The sequence below is a fragment of the Microtus oregoni genome, unplaced genomic scaffold (assembly GCF_018167655.1).
Source record: "Microtus oregoni isolate MIOR12 unplaced genomic scaffold, Mior012 000033F_ref0000390, whole genome shotgun sequence".
Lineage (NCBI taxonomy): Eukaryota > Metazoa > Chordata > Mammalia > Rodentia > Cricetidae > Microtus > Microtus oregoni.
Genome location: NW_024543092.1, coordinates 22,842,383 through 22,869,992, shown reverse-complemented (window position 1 = coordinate 22,869,992; position 27,610 = coordinate 22,842,383). Strand labels below are relative to the sequence as shown.

Genomic DNA, 27,610 nt, shown 5'->3' with positions numbered 1-27,610 from the left:
CCACATACAACAGATCTCAGCATTGGGGTTCTGTAGGACAGACCACATACATACAACAGATCTCAGCACTGGGGTTGTAGGACAGACCACATACATACAACAGATCTCAGCACTGAGGTTCTGTAGGACAGACCACATACAACAGATCTCAGCATTGGGGTTCTGTAGGACAGACCACATACATACAACAGATCTCAGCACTGGGGTTCTGTAGGACAGACCACATACAACAGATCTCAGTGCTGGGGTTCTGTAGGACAGACCACATACATACAACAGATCAGCACTGGGGTTCTGTAGGACAGACCACATACAACAGATCTCAGTGCTGGGGTTCTGTAGGACAGACCACATACATACAACAGATCTCAGCGCTGGGGTTCTGTAGGACAGACCACATACATACAACAGATCAGCACTGGGGTTCTGTAGGACAGACCACATACATACAACAGATCTCAGCACTGGGGTTCTGTAGGACAGACCACATACAACAGATCTCAGCATTGGGGTTCTGTAGGACAGACCACATACATACAACAGATCTCAGCACTGGGGTTCTGTAGGACAGACCACATACATACAACAGATCTCAGCGCTGGGGTTCTGTAGGACAGACCACATACAACAGATCTCAGCATTGGGGTTCTGTAGGACAGACCACATACATACAACAGATCTCAGCACTGGGGTTCTGTAGGACAGACCACATACATACAACAGATCTCAGCACTGGGGTTCTGTAGGACAGACCACATACATACAACAGATCTCAGCGCTGGGGTTCTGTAGGACAGACCACATACAACAGATCTCAGCGCCCAACACCCATCCCACCTATTTTTCTTCAGTAGGGTGGGGGTACCACAGGCTCAAGGCCACTCCTCACAGCACCTCATCAAATGGAAGATACCCGGATGTCTGGTGTTCAGACTAGGCCGTCAGCATGTGACTGGCTTTCTGCCAGCATCTTACACCAAGTGTGTTAATCCAGGGTGGGGAGGAACTAATGACTTCCCACACAGGGACGGTCAGCCTGGCGGCACTGCAGGGGTGACCCACAGCCTGTCCTTCACTCAGCGTGTGCAGCAGTGCTGGACAGGTCTGAGCCAGAGACGCTAGGCAGAGCTCAGCAAGGCCGTGTCTTATTTATAAGGTCGTCTCTCTTCAAGTCCATGTAAGTTTTGTGAGTTTCTCTGATGAAATATTAAACAAGCTCACCTTGGCAGTTTTGTTTTGTTTTTAACAGAGAATGATGAAATACTGTGGGGTCTGGGATCCCCTTGTTACAGGGATCAGAAAAACACGATTTAGATCAAGAAGAGTCTCACTCCAAACACTTCAGAACCTGACTTGTACGCTTGGACCTCCCCGCTGCCTTCAGACCCACTGACTCACAGAGACAGCTGTCGATTAAATCCCATCAAATCTAAAGAGCTCTGAGGAGTCATCACGCCTGCCACATTGGAAAATCACGTCGCATGTAAGAAAAGCAGGGAGCCACCACGGTCTATCTCCACCCGGCCCCTGGAGACAGATGCCAGAGAGAAGCTCACACACAGAAGGGGAAATGCGCCCACAGCAAATGTTTGCCACACAGAACAAACAAAAAAAGAGAATCCCCTGACTGCACGCGGAAAGTGAGCTGGTGACAGGCACCCTCAGGGTGGATTGTTTTCCCATGTAGGGGACACTGAGCAGATGGTTCTAGGAGCTCAGGAAAGAGGGAGCAGCATGTGACTTCTGGTACAAAGTGGCCCTGTGGGATAGCACAGTAGTTGTTGAGTTTAAAATGAGTTCTGTTGGTTCCCCCAAAGGTCTGGCCAGACCCATCCACCAGCGCAAAACTGTAGGCTTGCCCATGGCTTAACCCAGCCGTAAAAAGCACACACAGAATCAGGAAATAAAATCACCTTGTAACACCAGAAAATTATTGTGGCTCCCAGAGCTGAAGATCTTTCTGGTTTGCATCTTATGAGATGCAGCTCAAATGATGGCAATAAAACGTGTCACGTGAATGGGGCCATTTCATTGGCTCTGCCCCTCGGATGTCTCCCGCAGCCTCATGTAGTCATCCTCCGTATGTGGAGCACAGCTATGCTGTGCAGGAACGCTGCCCTCGGGTGTGTCTCATATTAAAAGTTATTCCTGTGTCCTCACCGTTGGCCGTTTTCACGGTGTTAGACAAGATTTAGTGATGTTTCCCCACTGTTCCCCTCATTCCTCTAGTACAGTTATTCTAACTTAGTGCACAAAATATCACAATGGCAGCACAGGGTAGGAAAAGTTATACTTGCCGCTGCTCTGAGCACGAGACCCTGAGGCAGGGGAGTGGGTTCTGGTGGCTGCAGCTGAAAGATCCCGAGAGCTGGGGCATGGCTAGAGCCCTATGTAAGCTTCCCCTGAACACAACGAAGTGGGCATTCTTGTTTCAAAGATGACCTGTGTCTTTGTCTCTGTGTGTCTTTGTGTGTTTAAATCTCCAGGCCCCTTTCTGGGCTTGCAAACGAACATCTTATAGTGCAGGTGCCGCACTATGGACATAGTACATAGAACACATAGTAGTATAGATGTTACAGGTGGACGGTACACACTCCTGAGTCAGGGAAACCATGAGGCAGTCCACCTGTCCCAACCATAGGCCTGCTTGTTGAAAGCTGGCCCAAGTTACACCTGCAACAGGTACCTAGCTCTTTGAGGAAGCATGAAGGAAGGTGGCTAGCTCTTGCTGGGAACTGCTGCAGGCACGAGAAGCCTTTTCCTCCCATTATAATACCTGTGGAGCAGACCAGCCAAAGGCACAGTGGCAGGAAGACATTCAAGAGGACGAACAGCAGAAGTGATAGCCTTGAGAGCCCCCCAGGCACCTGTCCCTCCAGCACCATAACTATTCGAGTGGCAGGAGAGCAGGACGAAGAGAGGAGGGGGAGGTCGAGGCAGCAAGCCTGGCTCACGTTCTCAACAAGGCCTGAAGGACGGAGGCATGCCTGGCCTGTCTCACTTGTTGCAGCCGAGCTTTACAGTAAATTGCAAGGTCATTTATGCAGTTGCCAGCGAGGGAGTATTTTGTACTTGAGCGATGAGAAAGGGAGGCAGGTGCACTGTGATTTAAAATACGCATCGCCTTCTAGGTGCGAGTGTGCCAGCCTCATAAAAGCCAGTGACCCTCAAAGCTGCCCACTCCCCACGAACGTCATGCTTGCCCGTTGCTCTTCCAGCAGAGGGGGTGGAGGCGTGACTGAGATGCAAACAATTTGCTTTTGATTCCAAAGTGCCTAATTACCACTCTTGTGTCTTAGTCACGGGCATCCGGACATCCCAGGAGTGGCCCGTGCCTTCCTTGTCTCAACTATAACCAGAGCCTAAGATGCAGTTAGAGACCAGCAGTGCCCTCCAGAGGAAAGAAAGAGACTTCTAGAAGTCCCCTTGGCAAATCGCTAAGTGAAAACCAGAATGGATGTTCTTGCATAGGAAACGAATACTTCTTTTAATCTGTGAAATGAGCAGGCAATGAAGGGCTCCTCCCAGCTGTCCGTGTGAGTGTGAAGCAATTCTCCCCGGCATTTGGGGTCCCTGACCCAACTCCTGTATATAAAGGAGCTACTGACAGTGTGAACCGGACAAAGGCTCTAACATATTGCCTGCTGACTTGGACCCTCATCTCAAATCTGTTCATTTTGTCTTCTATTTCTTATGTTTCTGTAAGAAAAAGTTACCTTGCTTCCCTGGTTATGAAAAAGCTCTATTTCTAATTGAGAAAGAAATGGGGAATACAGAAAAACATGAAGTAAATAAAAATAGCTTTCCAATGAAGGCCCTCACTGAGAATTACCGTCCTGGATCTTTCCAGAATGGGCGCTGCAACAATCGCTGTGTTAATTAAAATGCTGAGCTTGCCCAGCCCTCGCCTTGAAGCCTGCCCTTCGTTTTGGGGACGTGTTAGGCATCTTTCCCCTTTCAAGAAACACAGCATGTGTGTTAAAGTCCAAGTTCATTACTGTCCACTGGGGACCTCTGGACCGCATCACGATTGCACACTGAAGCAGCCAGGACAGCCCTGCTTTGGAGGAAGTCCTTCAAGGGCTCAGAAGTCAACAGCATGTTCTCTGTTCTGCCACCTGGTGGTAGTGGGAAGGGACGAGAGAGAGAGAGAGAGAGAGAGAGAGAGAGAGAGAGAGAGAGAGAAGCACAAGCAGAGCTGTAGCTCTGCCTCAGAGTAGATCTTAAATCTAGAAGCACCCCCACGAGACCACAGTGGACACCAGTGGACCACAGTGCAGCAGTGGGCCTCTGGTGTTTTCAGGTCCCTCTGAGCCACACTGCCTTACAAGGTAAACTCATCTGCCTGTCCCCAAAGTCCTAGTAACAGTCACCAATATGGTTCCCACATTATGCATGAAAAGCCTTGTATATCCCTTGGGTTAAATAACACAAACATAATGGGACCCTGTAACCACATCAGAGAAAGGGTTTACCCAGAAACAAGACGCTTCAGAAGAACAGGGCTGGTAGGGAGAGGACAGACCCCATCTTCAGGTCATCACCAAAGAGGCCATGCTTGCTTTTCTGCTCTGGTCCTCGGTGTATGCCCCTAAGCCTCACAGCAAGTATGCAGCTCCCATCTGGAGATAGTCCTCCCTAAGCCTCACAGCAAAGACGCAGCTCCCGTCCGGAGATGGTGCTCCCTCCACACTTGCAAGGCGAATGCTATGAAGATGCCTCGGTCTTAAAATGTCAAATCTCAACCTGCTGCTAGCCTTACAGAACTTTGCCTCACAGAAGCTTAATAACAAAGCTATTTTTAAGCGAGCGAGGCTGGGCGTGCACCTAATGGCAGAGACGAAGTTTATAAGAGTTAGCAGGAATTTATAAACCTCTCGACATGCTAAGTGTCTAAGATGAGTCATTCATTTAGCTTTGACTTGTCCAAACACACGTCTGTGGTGGTGACGATGCTTCCTCTTTTCCGTGATATGTTTCATGGTCCCATGCTATATTTAAAGAGCTCTAAGTCTGCAGCAGTAAAGCAAAAAGCAGGTCAGTAATTCAGGAATATGAATCCAAGGAAGCTGTGAGACCTGATGATCCCTGAACGGGCCCCTCGTGAACAACTTCCTTAATTTCTGTGGAAGCACACATGCTTCCTGGATGTGCCCAGGGCCCTGAAGTGCAGCCCGTGAGTGCAGAGACCTGGGTGGCACATGACGTACTACAATGCTAATGTGTTCCTCTTCTGAGTCAGGCACCCCAGTAAGGACTGACATGCACTGTGTGCGGTAAGGACTGGAGGGACTGTTACCAAAACAGGACGCTCAGGTCAGGTTAAGAAGTCTCTATGGGCATCAGGAGGAGACCCTATGCAGACACACACAAGATGGACAGGCAGCTTCCCACAGGCATCTTGGCAAGGTTCTAAATTTGAAGGCAGTGACGTGTTCAGAGGACGTGGCCCTTCACAGCGCCTACTCACTGGGCCTGAATGTCAGAGCATAGTGAGGACAGAAAGCCTCCTTCTATAGCAGCCAAGGATCCCGAAACCTGTTGCATTTCTCCTGTTTCCCTCTGTTGCTACCATACAGTGCCACACCGCTTCCCATGGAGCATGCTTTAGGAAAATGCATCCATCAGGTATGTCAGGCCCCTGCTCTAAGTGCTCATGTCCGAGGCCTCATGTTCAGAGGGCTGTCACAGGGTCCCTCAACTTCTAGGAACATGGTCTTGACAGTTTCTGGTCCCCACAGAATGCAGGCAGCTGTGGTCTAATGGCAGAAAGATCTGCGTGTGCTCCAGATAACACACGCACCTCTCATGCACCCCAGAGGTCACTAGCGTTAAGCCCTGCACAGCTAACAGTTATGAGCCAAGATAACCCTGCTGGCTAGCGTCTACTACTAAAGCAGTTGTCAGCCTACTGACCTGTTGCCTGGTAGCTCAGCTCAGAGGACAGTGCACACCGAGAACCCGTCAAAGTGCACAGTGAATCAACGCTGAATGTTCATCTTTCTATGCAGAGGATAGAGCTGGTCTCCTCCACACACTGCATACCAATCCCACCAGTGCAACACTTGTGGTTGCAAGAAAAAACAGCCAATCTTTACAGTCATAAGTAGGAAAGGCTACGTAAACAAAATACAAAACAAGTAAAAAAAATTTGATTAATTTAAATATTTACATTTCCTTTACTACAAAGATACCACCCATAAGCGGAAGCAGAAACGGCTAGGTGGAACACGCAGCACTTGCGGCAGCACTAATTTGCAGAGTGTGGAGAAACTGGGAAGACACCACAGGACAGGCAGCCCTCTAGAAATGGGACCAGGGGTGTGAACAAGCTGTTCAGACGCTAGGAAACCAAGGGCCAGGAAAAAATTGGAACTAAAAGCCCAATGTCATCTACAACCAGGGAATAGAAGCTTAGCCATTTCCCATTCTAGCTCAGTCAGATGTTTAAAATGTCTGAAAACATCAAGTGTGTTCCGCGATGTTAGAAATCTAACTTTCTAATATTTGACAATACCTAGCAATTGCGAGAACATACACCACAATCCCACTCCCACCCATGTGGCTGCAGAAACTCTTCTGCCTGAACATCTGTCAGGATCCAGGAGCCAAAGAGTGTAGGGTATGAACCCCAGAGTAGAGCAGAGAGGTTCAGGGGAGAGCGGAGGGAACAGGTACATCCATGTTTCCCTCCTGACATCAACTGCAAACCACCGCACAGCCATGATACACAAGCGTGTATTGTCAACACCATGTTGTAAAATGGAAAATGTGCTCAATTCAAGTAGTAGCTGCCTTTGGGGCAGAGGGGACGTTTTCAGCCTTGTTTTGTGACTATCTGAAGCAGATGTACTGAGTGCTATTCTGGCTGGGCAGGAACTGGACTGTCACAGCTGGTTTTGATGCCAAACACCAAACCACGTTTCTCACTTTCTATAGCTAACTTTCTCCCAAAAGATGAAGGGAAGGCACAGACATTAAGGTAAGCTGGCACTTAGGAGGGTAATTTAGCTTCTAACCACACACACACACCAGCTAACTGGACACTTACAAGCCCGTCATTAGATACTGTGCCTATGGTCAACAGCTGTGTAATGTATTCTAACGGACAAGCAAGGCACAGTTACACTCAGCGGGCAGCCCCCCGTTTCCACCGGGGGCTACTTTCCAGAAAGTAAACTCTGCACAAAGACCCAAAAGTATCTCTCCTGGAATCCCCACTAGGCAGACCCCTTGGCATGGCACCTGCTTTACAACAGACCTCAGTCCTGGGCTGAGCACCATGAATACCATTGTCCTCTCCACAATACAGCTGAAGAACCAGAAGCCCAAGGCAGTTTATTCCTCCGTACATTGTTCTGACAACTAAAGAAGGCAGGAGGCCTGCTGCAGCCATCCCCACACCAGTGCTCCGAACCTGAGCTCTGCACAGCCCAACAGTGTGCTAAAGGCCCGGAGAGCACTAGACCTACAAATGTCAATCCAGAGTGTGGTGGCAGTGTGTACTCCCTGAGGAAGATATCCCCACAAGGGCCACGGGCTAGGAGACTGACTTGGGCTCCCCACACTGCAGAAGGCTATGTGCTTCTGGCATCCTACTCCCAGCTTCTAGCCAGGGAAGACTTGGTGGACACGGCCACCATCAGCCCCAAACATCTAGCCACTGATTGAAGAATGAGCCTGAATCCCAGCCCATTCCAGCGCCAGCTGCTTGGCCACATCACAGCTTTTAGTTTTAGTAAGTGTGTGATGGAAATCGTAACTGTCAGGTACTTAGCCCAGCACGTGTCTGAACAACAGGTGAAGGCTTGGCCCCACGTTGCTATAACAACAGTACCGCTTACTCACAGGGCACCCATCAAAGCCCTCTCAGCCTTGGGGAGCTATCTCCATCCTGGGCAGCTTGGCCTCTGCTGAGTGCCCAGCAGACTCAGATCTCTTTGCCTGACCTTTCTGTCCACCATACTGAACGCTGTGAGGTCTGCAAGAAAATCCCCTACTTCTGTTTCACCTTTCACTCACAGGACTGAAACAGCTGACCAGGCCCCCATCAGGCAGGTGCCGGCTGCCTGTCAAGGGCACAGCCCCTTCTCTTGGCAGCAGACATCCAGAGTAGGAAACTGGTGGTTTGAAAAGTCTCCTTTCTAAACCAGCTTCTGGCACTTGGCCTGGAGCTGTCTTCCCCATCAGCCAGCAGGAGTCTCCCTGGAACATGCAGACCGGACACATCACAGGCAGCTGCCACCCTTTCAAGTTCATCACCAAGCACAGGAATTTCCACTGTGAGTGTCCCATCCCAGTATCCATGAACGCACATGCTAGCTGACTGCTCCCCATCATGCGGCCTTAGGCACTCGTTAGATTCTACCTACTGACCTGGCCTTTCCTTTTGAAAAAGCCTCCGAGGACAGTCAGGCCTATGGATGCAGAGGTCTCCTGGGGCCAGCAGGGTCTCTGGCCTCTGGTGGGGAAAGTGAAAGCATCGTGCCCAGCCAGTGCATCTGCCTCGGAGCGCAGACGAACTCTGGCTCGCTGAGCTGCAGGTCGCTCCTGGGCCATGCTGGACACACACACACTGGACAGGCTCTGGACACACAGAAACTCGGCAATGGCTGCCAGCGCGTGCCACTGGCATGCAGAGGAACCAGCCCCCACAGGGCACAGCTGAGCCCCTGAGGCCGTCGCCGGGGGCCCAGGAGTATTTCCCTCCTTTGAAAACACGCAACTCTATGGTGACAAGCTAAAGGAGGAACGCCGCTGGGCTCTGTGTCGAGGGACCTGCAGGAGAAGCTGAGCTGGGGCTGCCTGCCAGAGCATCGGAGTCACTCCTGGCAGAGACGGTGGCAAAGGCCACAGTTCCATGAGGTTGCAAGCATATGTGCATGCCGCTTTCATACAGCATACACACATGCACTCACGTACGTATAGACAGTGATCCTGCCTCAGCTCGGCTCTGCGGGAGGAAACTGCAGAGCAGAGAGCCCTTGTTGTCAGCGGCAGAAACTGCCCTGCTCCTGGTGAGACACTGGGAAACAGCATAGGTATTTCACCACCTACCAAAGCCATCAGGGCCAGCTGCCCAGCACACAGTGGGTCTACTCTGCCTCTTTCCCCGAGCAACATATGGGCCAGGCTGCTTTAACTGCTGCTGGCTTCCTGGGAACAGTGGTTGCTCCCCACCCATTGGAGGCGGAAGTGCAAGACCAAGACCAACAGCTCTTGCTCCTCCAGACCCCCCCCCCTTGCTGATTTTGCAGCCGTGTCTTTTCCCTGTGTCTTCAAAAGGCTGCCCCTCTGTATGTCTGCATCCCAACCCCTGCTGATTAAAATACCAGTTTAAACAAAACCAGGGCATCCCCAACGACAATTCTTTCTTAATCTCCCAAAGCAATTATGTTCTGAGGTCCTAGAGTCAGGACCTCACTACAAATTAGAGGCCCAAATCAGCTGTCTGCAACAGGGGAAGCCCCAATGAGGAGCCCCACACAGCATTCGCCTGGAGAACAAAAGGGGATAAGTCACCCAGAGCTAGTTCTGGCTCTTCCTGGCTCAGTTTTTTTTTTTTAATTTATTTATTTCACACCCCAAGGGCACCAAGCTTGCAAGCTCTGGGGGTCACAGTGTGATGTGACTTGCTAGCTCTGGAAGCTGTGACCCTCCTCCCTACAGCTGATGTCATATGGAAAAGAGCCGACTAGTTCCATGGAGGATGGATTGTACAGCTCACACCGAGGGTAAAGACGGGGCAAGGTGCAGAGCAGACACCCAGGGGCCGTACACCCTCCAATCCCACGCCCTGAGCCAAATCTTACCCTTGGTCTACACCCCACATCCTTCATATCTGCCAACACACATTCCATCACCTTCCCCTCTACCTACTTACCTACAAATGAGGAGCCACTCAATGGGTAAATATCTGTGCATTTGAAAACACGTAGGTAGCTGGCCGGGCCAGGGACAGTGGCTGCTAACAGTTCAAGAAAAGCCATAACAAACAGCCATTCCGACTCCTGACGCCTACAGAGCAGGAGAACTCAGCTCCATTAGAACTGACTGACACTTGTTAAAAATGGTTTGGCTTCTCCAGTAGAACAGAGGGCAAGGATGAATAGCGTCTAAACAGTGCTAGAAAAGACAAAGATTAGATATGACTTCCTTCCTGTCTAGTTTAAAGGGCATATCACTGATTCCTGACATTTATATAAAAACCTTCTTCAGAGGATCCCATCAATGTCTCCTGTGCTTGACCAGCAATTACATGGAGTCCATGTTAATTATTTTAAGTGTGACTTTGCATCTGTGATCTCCAGATAGGGGCCAGTCTGGTGTCTGACTGGCACAGCCACAGCCCAGGGCCACCTGCTACTGTGCTTGAAAGTTCATGCTGGACAGATGTCAGTTAGCACCTTGGGAGTGCTGGACAGACACACAGACACTTTAAGACCTCAGTAGCAGATATGAAAACTGGGGACACGTCTCTGTGTGAAGAAGTAATTTAGAACACACTGGAAGGGAGACCTTAGTTCTTAAAGAGGAAGAGAGAGGAAGAAAGGACACTTTTGAGCACCGCACAGTGAAAGCGCAGAAAGATGGTGGCTTCAAAGGGCGCACTAGTTGAAGAGATATTGAGGAACTACTGAATATTTAATGAATTCACCCTTGTGGTGCTGACTAAGGTCATCCCCAGGACAGTTCTTGCCATCAAACACCGCTTACTCAAACACTTTTTTAAAGACAGGAAGACTTAGTCCAACAGGGTTCAAACCCAGTTGCTACTCCCTTCATGTACACCAGTATCTTGTACAATTACCCCCATTCCTGATGGTGTCGTTTCCTGTTAATCTCTTAGGGGAAAAAGCCCGAACCAAGGGGATACATACTCATTTCCCTATGGTTTTCCCTTCTTTGGACACAGGGTCTCATTCTACAGCCCAGTCTGCTTGTGGTTTCACAATTCTCCTGCCCCAGCCTCGAGCGGTATGGCTGCAAGTCTGTACCCTATGCAAGTTCAAGATGTCCACTCTGGGTAATGTGGCATACCCTCTTACCTGGGCTCGAGACTTTTGCCTTCTGCCACATGGTGAGCAGGCCACGCACAGAGGGATTCTCGTGCCTAACTCTGTGCCCTGCTCATTTGCTGTGAACTTTGCTGCTCCCCAAGACTCCAAGATTTGTTCTGTAGCTCAGTCATCCAAAAAGTAAGAGCAAGGTCCTGCCTGCCTGTGTGTAGTACCAAAAACAAACTCCTCCTTTCTCAGCTCATTTCTAGGCAGTGCCCTCATTCACCCAGGGCACCGGACCACATGTCCTGTGTGTAATATGAACTCTCCTTCTGGTTCACCATTGCAGTCCTGGACTCTGCTAACACCTATTGAGTGGACAAGCATCCCTGGGACAAACTCTGGTGACAGAATCACACTCAACTGTCCATTTTGAATCAAACCTTCTTAAAAATAAAATTTGCATTGTAACTTCAGAGAATTAGTATCCGTTAAGACCCAGTGATGTGCCCTCTAAAACAGGCACAGTGCTTGGACATTTGTGCCACGTGCTAAACACCAATGTCATGTCTTCAGAAGAAGGAAAGACATTTCCTTGTTGGTCTAGCTCTGCACTGTCCCATGGTAGTCTAAAGCAGGATCCAATGCTGTAAAAGTAAGACCACCACTCAGATGAGCTCAGGGCAGGACCACACCCAGAGGGGCGAAATGCAGCCGCTGGGGACAGGCTAGGTGCCCGCCTTCGCAGAATGCATGGGTTCTGTTATAAACCTTAAGTGACCGGGCTGCACTGTGACAATGAAACCTAATATGTGGTGGGTGGCTCAGCAACCACAGCTTCTCTGAAACGGAGACAATGTACCATGCTGTGGAGGTCATGGTGAGAATGGGTCCCATGCACTCTCAAGGGTGAGCAATGGGAAATGAGGATTGAGACAGCCAGACACCTGCCTACCCAACCAAGAACAATGAGGAACCAAAACCTTTAAAGACTCGGCTGCTTTGGCCGGAACTCTGTCCATGGTCCCCTCCCATGTGGCCACGTGTGCTCAGCACCTCACCCCGGAGCCCCAGCATGCAGGAACTGGCTCAGAGTTCACACAGTACCTGTGGCTGTGGGTAACCGCTACTCCGTGTCAGTGACTCACTAGGAGCCATTCTCACGGGCAGGACTCCATCTTACCTGTGTCTGTGTCTGTCACATATTATGCTTTAGACGAGTCTCGAATAAAGGAAACCATCCATTTTTAAAATTGTGTGTAAATTTTTTGGCTTTACAATGACTCAGGAATAGCAGACCAACACAGCAGACATGATCACCATTGAAAAAACAGTCTGTAACAGGGACAGTCCATGAAGAACGGATGTAGGCACGGGTTCTCTCTTGTCAGTTAGTGCAGGGAGCTCCTCGGAAGTCACTCTCTAGGGACTGCCTAGCCTAGAGGACAGCTCCCCACCACAGGCAAGCTCTAATCTCAGAGCACTGGCAACAGGAACCAGAATGGCTGAGAGCACAGGTCCATTCCTAGCCTCGGGTGCTAGTTGAGCTCTGCTAGACAGTATGTTTAACACTGACTGAAACAGTGTCCTGACCTGAGGTCCAGCCTCTGTTGTCTTGGCTACAGGACCCTGAGCAGAGAAGGAACAGCAGCATCTCAGAGACCTGGTCTCTTCACCTAGACTCCAGGTTATTCTAGAGTCCAGAGCAGAGGGGAAAGGCTTGTGATTCCTGCAGTCCCTTCAGTCCCTAAATTTTATAAGCTCCTTCTGCTCCCTGCAGCATAAAAACATCTACATGCCTACCTGCCAAGGATCGCAAGCTCAGAGCCACCAGATTCTAATGAATGTCTCTCTCCAAGGTTGTGGTGACTGATCTGATATATTCTGTCTTTCTAGTGGTTCCCTGCAGCCCCTGGATAAAGCCAGACTGGAGCTGGTTTAGTTCCCCAGGGCTGGTTCCCTGAAGAAGGTTTTTCCCACTTTTATGGCTTCTTCCCGTGTCTGCAATTCAGGTCACGGCACAAAGCATCATTCATGTGCACCGTACTGAGTGAAAGGCCCTTGCCGAGAGCAGTCTTTTACAGTGTCCCCCCTGCAGAGGCCTGTAGGGATGCCCTCTCCAGGCCGGGTGTGGAAAGAGATGGGCTTGTCTGCCTTCTGTCCTAGGGCTTCTTTGCCTGTTCTTCAGTGGGCCTTTGTTCTTTTGTCTACTCCTTAGGGAGCTACAAGCACCAGATGCAATGTGCACCCCTCTGCGATCTGCACCCCCTCTGTGATCTGCACCCTCTGTGATCTGCGCCCTCTGCGATCTGCACCCTCTGTGATCTGCGCCCTCTGCGATCTGTACCCCTCTGCGATCTGCACCCCTCTGCGATCTGTACCCTCTGCGATCTGCACCCGTCTGCGATCTGCACCCCCTCTGTGATCTGCACCCTCTGTGATCTGCGCCCTCTGCGATCTGTACCCTCTGCGATCTGCACCCCTCTGTGATCTGCACCCCTCTGTGATCTGCACCCCTCTGTGATCTGCACCCCTCTGTGATCTGCACCCCTCTGCGATCTGCACCCCTCTATGATCTGCACCCCTCTATGATCTGCACCCCTCTACGCCTTTAGGCACCTACATGGGCACCAGTACAGGCCAAAAGCCAGCTTCATCTTCTCCCCTCTCCTCAGCAGACACATTCTATTTTTCCGACTCTCTATGGAGTGTGTTTAACCTTTTCTAAGTCTCTGGCCGGAAGATGAGGTATCCAATAGGAAGCCGCGGCAGAACCACAAGGCACATTCCACCCAACAGAGGATGCACCAGCCTGCAGGCTGGGGTAGGTGAGGAGCAGTTGTTCAAGGGCACGTCCTGTCCGGTGAGGAACAGGCTGTCGACTCTACTACAGTCCAGTTTTCTTAACCCCGGAAGCAGATGAAGACGGCTTTCGTTTGTCTCATACATCAGCGGTATTATTTTAAGAATGGTTTTAAAGTGAGACAAGCATTTATCTTTTTATTTGATTTTCACATGTAAAGATCTATAGATGTAAGGATATCACCCACAAGCCTGCTCTGTGCCAAACCATAGAATTGGAGTCCTTCTCACCCCACCGAGAAATGTCAGACACAATGTGGGAAAGACAGCTTTTCTTCCAAAGAGATGAAGGCTCAACACTGACGTCCTGTGGCTGTGGCTGCAGCTGTGGTTATGACTTAAAGTCTCTTTTTACTTTCTTTTTTTCTTAATTGAATTTTTAAAAACAGGGTCTCAGCTTCAAACTCGCTGTGCAGCTAAGGATAACTTTTCATTCTGATCCTTCTGCCTTCATCTCCCCAGTGGTAGGGTTACGGCTGTGAGCCACCAAACATGACAATACTTTCCTCTTTTTTTTTTTTTTTTTAAGAGACGTAGAAGAATCCTGCTGCACTTACTGGCTTTGTGGGAGCCTAGGCAGTTTGGGTGCTCACCTTACTAGACCTGGATAGAGGTGGGTGGTCCTTGGACTTCCCACAGGGCAGGGAACCCTGATTGCTCTTTGGGCTGACGAGAGAGGGGGACTTGATCGGGGGAGGGGGAGGGAAATGGGAGGCGGTGGCGGGGAGGAGGCAGAAATCTTCAATAAATAAATAAATTTAAAAAAAAAATTAAAAAAGAGATGTAGAAGACAGATTCAAAAGTAATTTTTCAGGTTGGGGATGTAGCCCAGCCAGTACCCTGCTTGATTCTCATGGCTGAAGCCTTTGGTTAAATTTCTAGTACTAAATGAAGCAGGCATGGAAGCATACACCTGTAACCCTAGCACTTGGGAGAAAAAGGCAAGAGAATCAGGAGTTTAGGGACATCCTCAGCTACACAGAGCAGTTTGAGGACAGCCTGGGTTATACGAGTCCCTGTTTCGATCAATATAAAATGTCAATCAATAGAAAATAATTTCTCTAAAAAGTCCAGAAAAAAACTGGAGGAGCCACCCAACAGGTCCAGGCTGGGTGTGATCTGATATGAAAAGAACATAGATGTGTTTGGCTATTTAACTTGAGAATGGGCAGATGGATGCTATGAAGTGAGAAGTTCACTGAGTGGGCAGTGTCTGTGGGGTCATGGAATTCTCGGCTGAACAACGATGACGGCTGAGCAATGGCGTAAAGCACCCGAAGACACCAAGCGGGCAGAGAAGGAGGTGAAGGAATATTTTATGTTAGATATACTTTACCATATGAACAACAATTTTTCTCTTTCAAAGAAAAATAAGAGTCCATATGACAAACAGCTAAAGCCTACTTAGATGACTGTCTTCGCTTGAAAGTCTACGTTTGTTGAGTCTAAACAAGGGCCACCTATCGTCTTCTCCTTCACTTCCTTCTACCTCTACAGAAACTGAGTACAGCCCCTTGCTCTCACCTGAGAGACTGAACATGGGACATCTGACCTACTCGAGCTCCAATTCAAGAGCAAAAACAATTAGGAACGGATGCAGCTGTCAGCAGTACTGCCCGGAGCTTTACATCCAGCTACAACTTCCTCCCACCTGGGTAGCACCCACACTCTCCCACCTGGGCATCTTTCTCCTTGATAAGACAGAATTTCATTCTGCCACAGAGTGACTTTCCCTTCTTCTTGTGACTCCCAAAGGTGAGGTCAACTTCCAGTGCCCTGTCCATCCCCATCACCAGGTGCCTCTTACCTTCCTGAGAAACAGTTTCTGCAGTTTCCCGTGCGACAGCCTGATCATCTCTCCCTGCCCAGGGCTGCTCTGGCAGCACAGACGCGAGAGCCATTCTGCCCACCGAACAGCCGCCTCTTCTTTTATCGCCTCCCTCGGTGCTGTGCCAGTGCGTCACCCGGCATTAGGGCAACCCAGGCCGTCTCCCTCCCTCCTCCTCCCCTCAGCCGCCTTCAGCACCCACCAAGGCCATCAGAGGAGTCCACCTCCTAGGCATCAGCTGGGTGACTGCATACAAAACCCTGCTCTGTCAACTCCAGGAGGATGGGAAACAGCAATCAGCCCCAAGGCAGCCCTCTTCTGTGTGCTAAGTGCAGGCTCCCTGCTCTGCTCAGAATCCACACAGGGTTACTACATCTGGCAGAATCCATCAAGGCCAATGCTCTGAAGAATATCTGCAATGTGCAAAACTGTCAGAGATCTGGAGTGGCAGCCCTGTGACCCTCCCCAAGCTGACAGCCTCCCTGGGCAGCTTGTAAAAGCCCCTCCCCTTTTCCCTCGTCTTAGTCCTTTACACAGGTGTAAATAAAAATGACACAAGGCTGTTCCTTGTGTGGCGTGTGAGCCACAGAGTCGCGCACACAGACATCTGCAGCCTTGTTGCTCTGGGAGAGGTTTTGGAAGTAGAGGAAATGCCTGCTTTATTTTTATTTTTTTAAATATTTATTTATTATGGATACAATATTCTGTCTGTGTGTATGCCTGCAGGCCAGAAAAGGGCGCCAGACCCCATTACAGGTGGTTGTGAACCACCATGTGGTTGCTGGGAATTGAACTCGGGACCTTTGGAAGAGCAGGCAATGCTCTTAACCACTGACCCATCTCTCCAGCCTGAAATGCCTGCTTTAGAAGCGTCTACGTTACTCCTGGCAGCTGAAAGGGCCATGGGACATGGAGGTAACGAGTTGAAGCTAAGGTTCTTATGTTCCTCACAGCTGTCTTTGCTTCTGTCTTTGGTTATATATTTATTTGTGAGTGTATATAACAAGGTCTTATTGTAGCTCAAGCTGCTCTTGAACTCACTATCCTTCTGCCACAGCCTGGGATTATAGGTGCTCTTAATCACAGTTAGCCCTTTCCTTACAATATCTTTGTTTTTTCTTCTCTCCTCCCTGCCTCTGTCTGTCTGTCTGTCTGTCTGTTTGTCTGTCTCTCCTTCTCTCCTCCTCCCACTTCCTCCTCACTCTCCTCCTTTGTATCAATATTAGGAGATCAAGACTAGGGCCTTGGTTAGCCGAGCACCTACCACTGAGCCACACACAATGAGCCATCTTTTCACTTCAGGAACAAGGCCTTGATAAGTTGTCCAGACTGGTCTTGCCTCGAAGCCCTCCTGTGTCAGCCTCCCAGGAAGATGGATGCTAGACCTGGGTCACCAGCCTTTCCATGCTCATCTCTTCTCTGCCGTCTTACTCTACTCTAGACAGTTCTGACACAGCTCAATCCTGCCTTCTCGATGAAAGCACCAGACAATTGAGAGAGAGCCCTCACCATTCCTAGTTTCCAGAATGGATGTGCATCCCTCCCCAGAAGCCCTGGGAAGGCCTGTGCACTGTCTGAAGATCAGAGTGTGGAGCTAAGTCACTAGTTAGCCAGAGGGGCAGTGGTGGCACACACCTTAATCCCAGTACTCGGGAGGCAGAGGCAGACTGATCTCTGTGAGTTCAAGGCCACTCTGAGCTACACTAGATTGATCCAGCCTCAGAGAGAAACAGAGCCAGGCTGTGGTGGCTCACACCTTTAATCCCAACAGTAGGGAGGTGGAGACAGGAAGAAAAGGTGGTAGGAGACAGGAGCTCAAGGACTTATAGAGACAGGACACCCCATTTGGTCTGAGAATTTCGTAGAGGTAAGACTTAGTGGCTTGTCGCTCTGCTTGCTTCTCTGATCTTTCCGCTTTCACCCCCTAATATCTGACTCTGAGTTTTTATTATTAAGATCAATTAGAATTTGCACTACAAACTCTGTTGCTAAATGATGGCACTGCTCCACAGTAAACATGGCCTGCATCCCAGCCCTGCCTGTCTCTGCACATGGCGGCCGTACAGCTATTGATGACACCATGAAGGAAATGGAGAAGCTTCAACACTGCCCTGTGAGGGTAGCCTCTAGTGTTGCAGGGGATGAAATAAGATGTTTCCCTGAACACTTGGACTCTTGGGGCCATCATGAACAAGTTTGTTTTAATTATTTCAATGCAGAACGACCAAACTTGATTGAAACGTGTTAGTATTTTTGGATGGATTTTGACTGGGGTGAGGAAGAGCAGAGAACCCCTGGAATCGTTTCAAGTGCATGTAAATAAAAAGGCAGAGTTTATTTTCACTCACCAGCCTCCCCCTGTTTAAGCACTTGGGAAAATTCTTATCTTGTGAAGGGAACTGGTTCCAGCCTGACCCAAATCATTGTCATTCAGGAATGGCTGCTGGGAGACAAAGGTACTTATTGGGGAGCAAGCATTTCTCTCAGCCTCTCTTGCACACAGAATAGAGTTAGGCCTTTGAGTTGTTTAGATTCCTACTTCCTAGGGTGCATGGTCTATTGCCCCAAAGAAGGGATCCTGCCGGGGAAAGGACGTCTAACACGACGGAAGATGAATCCATCCAGATTCTGCTGGCCTTCTGCAGACAGGCTGAGCTGCTCCACTGCGCTCAGGACTGTGAAGCCAGTGCAGGAGCCAACACAGCAAAGCTCGCAGATGATTGAGCCTGTTGGCCTGGGAAACCAGAACTAGCCCCCTCGCTGGAGGTCCCATCCCATTTGATGGCCACATAGCTGAGCGTGGCGTCGGTATAAAAGAGGAGAACTCGATGGAGGGCTGGGCAGCGGGTCTGAATAACCCTGACCTAAAATCATTGCATTTTATAATTGTAGTTTGAGCTATCCAAAATGCAGTTCCATTCAAACTTCCACAAGAATTAAAAGGCAATTACCGGGGACTTGGAGCCTTTGAAAGTACATTAGCCAGAGACCAGGGCTTTGATCTCTGGGGACATGGTGATCATGTCAGGTTGGAGTGCAGCAACAGAAACCTTTCATTTTTAATAGAATGTAATTGCAGATGCAAGTAAGCTGTAGACCGGATGTTGTCATGGTGACCATGACAAGCACTACCTTCATTGAATGCCATGGGAGATCGTCATAACAACCTTGGCTTACTCATCTCCAACTGCATGTTTAAAGAAATGATTTTGAGAGGCAGGTTCTCTTTTGGTCACGCTTTAAGGAAATGCTACCGTGGCCACACGGCCACCACTCCAGCAATGAAACCCAGAGGTCACACAGTCCCATCCAAAGAATCAGCATCCAGGCCTGGGACAGCACTGCTTCCTGTCTCCTTCCGGCCATCATGAGCTCAGCCTTGAGCATCGAGTCTTCCTCCACGGCACACAGCACTGTCTACTTCGGATGGACCCGCTCAGAACAGGACACTGAGGACCTGGTGTCAAAGGCACTGTGTGCCATGTCCTCCCCTTTACAAGCAGGGATGCATGAGAAGCATGTCATCTCTTTGCAGCCTGCAGCTGCCCCAGTGTCAGGACTAGGACATGGGAGCTCAGGGCAGGAGTGTTTCCAGGTGGACCCCTCTCTCTGGGGAGCTGCTGAGTCGAGCCCTGGGTGGTGGGTTCCTGTGCAGTAACCTGCTGACGGAAGGACAGGAAGTCTGTCCAATAGGCTAAGACCTGCTGCCGTCCTCATAGGACCGCACAGCCTGGCTCATCTGGTCTAAGGCCCCCGGCGGGAGCCTTTGAGATCCACAAGCTGATAGCACAGAGAAGAAACTGAGGGTCCGAGAAGCCACCTACAAAGAGGAAGCAGGGTTCTCTTTCCCAGTTTTCTTTCTTTGGCCCCACTCATTCCCATATCCCACCATATTTTACTTCAAATGCAGTCTTATAGCCACTGTTGTTGGGCACGTTAGCAGCTAGTCCAGGGACTCCAAACGTGTACGTGTCCATGTGAGCATGCCCACCTCCATGGGAGAAGGAGGAGAACATACAATGGTCACAGCCCTAATACACTGTGTGGTTTCCATACATGATGCAGGCACAGCTGTGTGGTCACGTGAGTGCAGGCATGTTGTAAAGTGGCTGCTACCTTCACAGAAGAACTCATCTAGAATCACTGGGGACCACCTCCAGAAGGCATGGAGGTGAGGTCCCCCATACCCCACCACTCCAGCCTCTGAGGATGCTCTGGATCTCTGGGAAGAGCCCACCCATCCACTCCCAGGTGAGTCGGCAGCTCTGCCGAGGAAGTCGGGAGGACTCCCACTTTGGCCCTCCCGGCAATGCCTTCACCTCTGTCCATCCTGCTGCAGATGGAGAAACAGAACAGGAGCCTGGGCCAGCAGGAAGTGTGGGAAGGAGTGGCTATCACAATGCCTGGGCAGACTCAGATGCCATGGCCACGTTCTGCAGTGGGACAGATGCTATGTCCATACCCATGGACTGTATATGAGTATGACATCACGAACAACATTGTTGAGAAGAGGGTCTGGGGGAACGGCTCTGTCAGGGATGGGCTTGTTGTGCAAGCATGGGATCAAAGCTCAGATGTGCCCCCAAACATAAGATGTGGTCCCAGCTGCATGTACAGGGTAGAGATGAAAGTGAGGTGTCAGTTGCCTCCCCAGAGCTCACTGGCCAGTTGGTTTAGATGAATTGATGAACTCCTTTCTTCGAGAATGAAGGTGAAGAGCAGTTGGGGAAGACACTCAACATTCACCTCTTGTTTCCACACGCATACTACACACAGACACACCCACACTATCACATACGCAACCCCTACCTCCTCACATGCACACATAAATTGTTTAGAAGGACTACAGTTTGGACCTTAAATGTCCTTCAGAGTCATGCATTGAAGAGCTGGTTCCTAGCCTGAAGCCCTATTGGAGACTTTAAAAGGGAGGGGCTAGAGGGAGCCTTGGGGTCATTTGAGGCATTGTTCACAGGATGTGGGGTGCTGATCTCTTATCCTCTTTATTCTGCTCCCCTGCCATGAGGTGAGCAATTTGCTATACCCTGCCTTCAGAACACCATGAGGAAGGCTCACCATGCCTTCAGAATGTCATGCAAACACTCACCATGCCTTCAGAATGCCATGAGGAACAAATGCTCACCATGCCTTCAGAATGTCATGCAAACACTCACCATGCCTTCAGAACATCATGAGGAACAAACGCTCACCATGCCTTCAGAACATCATGAGGAACAAATGCTCACCATGCCTTCAGAACGCCATGAGGAACAAATGCTCACCTGAGGCCTAGAAGCAGCAGATCTGCTCAGTGAGGAACAGGGAAACTGAGCAAGTATGCGACAAATAACCCTTCCCTCTTTATAAGCTGTTGTCGCCGGGGTATTGGAGTGGTGGAGCTGTGGCACAGAGGTATTAATGGGCTCACAGCTCTTCTTGGTGCTTGAATACCGAAGATAAAACTCGTGGGGGTTGTCTTGATTTGCTATTACTACTATTTCAAGCAAGGATCTTATACTAAGAAAATGTTGGGGACCCACTCCTTCAGAGTTCCAGGAGCAAACCAGGGTGGTGGGAGAATCACACGTCTTGCCTCACCGTCTCTGTTCCAGGTTTAGCAGAGTCTTGCTGGCATTTGCTCAGCGCTGAGCATGCAAGGCCAAGAGCAACGCTAAATTCCTTCTCAGTTCTCGAACAGCTACATGGAGAAAAGTTAAATGCTATTTGTTTTCTCAAAATGGACTGCAGGTGTTTATCGTGGATTCCTGTGAATGTCTACACAACAGTATCATGTTCAGAATGAAGACACTGAGGCCCAGACCACGTGGCTCAAACTCAAACCCACACCCTGGCTCTGGAGACACTGACATCTAAGGCCACTGTGTGTGGCAGTGACTGATCTTTGGGTTACCACTTCCAAGAAGCTCAGCAATGGAACAATTCAAGACTGTGGAGATGGATCGGTTCAGAAAATGCTTGATGTGAAAGTGTGAGGATCTGTATTCAAGTCCCCAGCCCCACAGAAAGCCAGGCATGGTGGCACATGTCTGCAGTCTCAGTGCTCCTACGTGGTGCGCAGGGCAGAGACAGAGGAATCCCCAGAAGCCTGCAGGCCAGCTAGACTTGTATTTACAGCAATGAACAACGAAGAAACCCTACTTCAAACAAGGTTGCCCTCTGACCGCCACTCATACACACACACACACACACGGGGGGGGGGGGCAAATATAATAAAATTTAATCAATCTAGCAAAGCAATTTGTATTTAGGAAAAATGCCAGGATTGAGAGAAGAGAACTTTGTAGGGCAGGAAATAGGGGCAGAACTGGCAAAGCTAGAGCATCCAGGTTGACCAGTACCCTGTCCCCTTCCTGTGTACCAAGGGCATTGAGGAGCCACAGGTGACTTAGCCATTGTCTTGGTGACTCTAGTAGACATCAGGTCAAGTCTCTGGGGTGGCACTAGCTACAAAAGGGACAGATGCGTTCTCATCCTGATGCTGTTCTACGGAATCCTACACGGACTTTTCAAACTTATTTGTCTATTTGTTTTATGTGTATGTAAGTATGTACCATGTGCGTGCCTGGTGTCCACAGTGTCCGGAAGAGGGCATCAGATACCCTGGGAATGGAGTTACAGTGTGAGCCTCCACGTGGGTGCTGGGAATCAAACCCTGGCACCCTTGCCACCTTCTAAAGTGGCTCCAGGACCCTCCCACTTCCTAACTCTGTGCTGCCCAAGTCCCCAACATGACATGACAGCATGTATCCTGCCTGTGCAGGGGCTCCCTGGACGATAAGTCTTCTCTAGATGACACACGACACATGTGTTGCATACACAACTGTTACACTGGTTAGCAGAGGCTAGACCGGTATATATTCCACACAGAACTTTTAAGGTCCAAGACTGGTTGGGTCTGTAGGTAAGGAGCACAGCTCCGTGGTCTGTGCACAGTACTGCCCAGTCCTGACACCATCACAAGCTGCTGGAGAGTCCTTCTCCTTGGACTCTAACTGCTTAGAAAGAAATGATGGAAAGCGTTTGAGAATGCAGAGAGCAGAGCTTGCGGGTGGTTCACTGGAACCCTGCATGGCTGCCACCTTAAGGGTGTTGAGTTAGCTGGTGTGGGAAGGTAGGATTATTCCTTTTGAAGGGAAAGGTCAGCAACTGCTTGCACAGGGGCATAGAAAAAACCTCTGGCAGCTTGCTCCCCGACTGCTCCTTCTGCTGGGCACCCTATAAAATATGGGTCGCTCGCTGTTGCCTGCAGATCTTACAGACAGGCACAGGCCCATCAGCACACAGAGCTGGATGGGGCCTGAAGGAAGGCCAGGGTGGCTCCTTTAACTCTGAGAGAGTTCTAAAGGATAATCCTAATCTCTCTGGCCTTTGCTTCTTGAAGCTGTGGTTTAGAAAGTTCTGGTGGGAGCAGAGTAGCAACTGTGAGATGCCAGGCTGGCATTTAGAGCTGAGAATCTAAAGAGCCTCCCACTCACTCCTCAGGCCTGAGACTGGCCTGGCACTTGGGTGCAGGACTCAGAGCCCTGGAAGCTCTTCGTGTTTGTCATGGAGGAAGGGAAACTCTAGGCACACCCAGAAAGCTAGTCTCTTTATGTCCTGAGGCCATCACTGCACCCCTACTTCTGACCCTGTCCAGGGTCACCAGGGCTGTACACATGGTGCAGAAATTCATTCCAAGGTAAATTATGGGTCCCAGCGTAGCCTTTCCTGGGGTGGCTGAGGAGGGAGGAACCATCATATCTGTGGTGCACAGTGGACGTTTATTCTCTTAACAGACCAGACGCATCCTTGGTGCCCCTGAGCAGAGGCCACCTCAGATTATCTGAGCTCCAGAATGGCCTATCTGCTCAAATCCAGACACAACCAGGGCGACAGATGCGCACTGACCATTACTCCAGGGCTGTGCTGTGATCGTCAATATTTAGGATAACGCAGCCTCTGCTTATTCAAAAATATATACAAAATTCCTAATTCAAAAATATATTAAAAAATTACTATAGCTGTGGCACAAAATTCCTTGGAAATTATAGAAAGTATGAAAATTTTTTTCCTGTGACCTTAGAATTTAGTGGGCAACTTTGGGACTCTTTGGGGATTTTCTTCATTCCTTTCCTCCTTCCTTCCTCCCTCCCTCCCTTCCTCCCTCCCTCCTCCCTCCCTCCCTCCCTTCCTTCCTTCCTTCCATCCTTCTGTTGGTTTATCAACACCTACCCCAAAGGAAACTGAAGATGACTAACTTGCTCAGGGTCCCCTGACTCTGGGCACACATCAGAGCAGGCGCTGCCCACCTGTGGCACTTGGTCTGTAGAGACGTCTAACGATTAGAGACAGCCATCCAGCTACACTGGACAGACACAACAGAGCCACACGGTGTCCACGCTCTTGTCCATGGCGGGTTACCTGTGGTAAAACTGCCACCTTAGGTCTCTACTGTCCCCTGAGTGTCAGTGCCCACCTGGTGCCCCTGCAGTGCTAACACACTGGTGGGATGGACAATGGGCTCCTCAGCTGGAGGTGCCCTGGCAAGGGGCTTTGCAGGGACAGGCAATTCTGCTGTAGGATCTTAGGTTCCAAATCCGCACTAAAACACAGACCTTTACATTTATTCCTTACACTTCAGCCCTTCTCAAATGTCACCTTCACACGACCAGCTTCATAAAAAGCAAAACACAATCATGATACTGTTTCCTTCTTTTCAGATTCAAGACAGGGGCCAGGAGTAATAAAAGGAAAAGACAAAACAGCATGTCTCTAAAGATGGGGTCAGGTAGGGTTTGGGTAGAAAGATTAAAGACCTGTTAGAGGTGAGACAGAGGAGCCCGGTTCTGAATTTTAATCTGAAAACTAGTTTTGCTACTCAGATGGGGCAGCCACCAGCCAGCAAGCCTCCATTCGGGAATGGTGAACATCTGCTGGTGTTTATGGAGCACACCCATGTTCAAAGTGATCAGCACACTGCAGCTCTCTGCATTTGCAACATCTCATTATTTCATCTGTGTATCAGAGTAGCTGGCAAGCACTAGTTCATTGCACAAACGACTAAGAACCATTTAGTACATGTCCGACACACACACATGTCCAGATGCTGGGCAGGCAGCAGACAAGACTGTGCCCAGGGTCATCAAGCACCTGGTGTTCCTTCTATGGGAGCCAACTTAGTAATTTGTATTCTTCTGATTCTTCACCCAACAACTGCCTTTGTTTCTTCCTCTGTGACACTGCATCCTTGGCCTTTACTGCTGTGTGCCAGTGAGCAAGGGTGGCCATGCACCGGTGACCTCATTCCAGTCTGACAGGGAGCCTGGGATAACTGTGTTTTCTCTGTCAGGATCTATAGACTCAGTGGATGAATGATCAGCCCTCTCCACAGAACAATGCTGTGTGTTCACATGTGATAGGAAGACAGGAGGGGAGGAAACAGCACGGCCCTCAGTAGGCACTCTGCACAGACAGAACACCCCTCCAAGGAATCTTTATCTCCTTTGTTTCTCTTCTCAAATGTCTTTCTATTATAGTCAAAGAAATAAATAGCAAAATCGCAATGATGAGGTGATTCACTTCAACTTTTTGCAAGTCTTAGAAAACACACAAGGAACTTAATGCAACAACTGTCATTACATCAGCCGCTTCGATAGCAGTACTAGAGGAGTGTCCCAATACTTCTTGTCTAAGTTCTGGAACACACACGGGCCACAGAAGCTAAATCTTTGCTATGAGTTGAGCCCAGAACATTGTAGACCTCCATCTTGTACTACAAGCCTTTGCAGTCTTATTAAAAAATAAAAATAGAGCAAGAGCTAGGAAGAGGAAAAGAACATAGGAGGGCCAGCACAGCAAGGCCAGAACCAGTCCTTTCAAGTCATGTCCACCTGATGGCTAGGCTGTCAGGGGGTCCCCACTCACCCCAGAACCTCCAAGTGCCTAGCAGATGATCTGCCTCAGAACGCAACCCTGAGCTGGATCCGCTTTTACCCTGAACATCAGGGACTCCTTGTGGCTGTGATCAGGCCATTTCTGGAAGCATGGCCAGGCCCACTTGAGGGTTAATGGGAGCAGAAGGGACTTGCCCAGCCTCAGGTTCTCCTGAGCCTGGACCTGGGATGTTATCTGGAGGCAGTGTCCTGATGGAAACAGTGGAGCTCCTGGACAGTCTCCAACTCTAGCCACTGTCCTGTGGGTGACACCTCATAAGAAGCCATTGACCCCTGCAGAATGTCTCACTAGCAGTGCCCCCCCCCCGCTCCAGCCATGGCCCCTAAATCTGCTCGTACCCTCTAACAAACACATCTGATTTTATTCTCTTGACCTGCCCCCCTCCCCAAGACTGGAACTTACTGCACAGCCCTGGTAGGCCTTATATTTGTTATACAGACCAGGACGGCCTCAAATATGCAGGAATTTACTCTCTTCTTTATGCTCTAGGGTTACAAGTGCAGCGTGTATTATATAACTGGAGACCCACACTCATTTCTATAGCCTAGAACAAAGGACCTGCTATCACTGAGACCTCTTCTCATGGGTGTGGCGAGGCCAGGAGCGGATTGTGAGAACATTCACAATAATGAAGACAATCCCGCAAGGAAGAGCTCCTTGCACCCAGGCGCAGACAGGCGCCAGTCGGGTTTTGCTAAGCACTACCAGCTGCAGCCTAGCTGCCTTTTCCTATGGAGTGGAAAAGAGAGATTCCCAGGCCTGATGCACAAGTCCTCTGCCCGCTTCTGCAATACGCATCACCTCCTGAGTTCATTAAAGGATTTGAAGGACATCCTTCAAAACACAATTCTGTCATCCATGTTACCCTAGACAAAAACAGTGGAGGCCCTGAGAGACAGCACAGCCAGGCGATTCTACCAACACAAGTATTTTTTGTTTGTTTCGAGACAGGGATTCTCTGTAGCTTTGGAGCCTGTCCTGGAACTAGCTCTTATAGACCAGGCTGGTCTCGAACTCACAGAGATCCGCCTGCCTCTGCCTCCCGAGTCCTGGGATTAAAGGTGTGCACCACCACTGCCCAGCTCCAACACAAGTCTTACACCAGACAAGGAGTCCAGCGTGATGAGAGAATCCTATCAAGGACAGAGTCCTCTTTCAGACCCATCCTCAGAACCAGACTATCAGGCGAAGCCCTCGAAGGCTAGTGAAGAGCACCACACTGGAGGCATGAGAGGGGGAGAGGAGCAAGCCTGGGCCTTGTGTTGCAGTAAGTGGGTGTCAGGGACCTCCTCTGTCCTCACCCTCCTCTCACTTTCTGTGCAGAGGGAAAGCCTGCTGCCTGGTGTATGGGCTACTCAGACCCCTGACCCTTGAGCCCTGTGTATTTTTACTTTTCCATTATAAACCTTCTTATTCTTTTCCTCTCTTTCGCGATTGTTAGTGTTGTTGTTTTTATTATTATCAGCACTATTTACTTTTTGCTTTAAGAAAGCTGCCAAACACTCCAGAAAGATTGGGAGAGTTTTTGTCCAACATCTACTACATTAATATAAGCTACCATCACCCAGTCAGAACTCACCTGACTGGGTTCTAGCACCTTCCTCCCATGTTGAAAGGACTACTTGTGGCATGGGAGTCAGACATCAAGAACTAACATAAAGACATATCGGAAACTTTCTTATTTGCAGTGTTATTAAAGCAAACAGCCATTTGAAAAATGAGGAAGCCATCTCCACCTGAAGCTAGTCCTCTTAGGACTAGTTCCCAAAACGCTGCTCCTGGGACCCTGAGTTACTCAAAGACAGAGCTCAGGAGCTGGCAGGCACCAACAGCACACAGACGTCTTAATGGAGTATCACACACAAAGTAAGGTTTTCCTGATGACCCACAGATTCTGAGTAAAAGATCCTACAATAATGTACATTCGGGGGCGCTGTTCCGGCTTGGCACGCAAGGCAGACCCCGC

At 49.6% G+C, this 27,610-nt stretch overlaps 1 protein-coding gene across 2 annotated transcripts in view; it reads right to left on the bottom strand.

Annotated features, from left to right (window-relative positions):
- Positions 1–27,610, bottom strand: part of Rps6ka2 (ribosomal protein S6 kinase A2) — a 276,764-nt gene that overhangs the window by 204,745 nt on the left and 44,409 nt on the right. The window contains exon 1 of one of the 2 annotated variants that reach the window (XM_041680121.1): positions 15,670–15,688. The exons of the other annotated variant lie outside the window; for it this stretch is intronic. The gene's annotated coding sequence lies outside the window, so the exon portion shown is untranslated. Of the gene's footprint in view, positions 1–15,669; positions 15,689–27,610 lie in introns of those variants that run through there. 2 annotated transcript variants of the gene reach the window in all.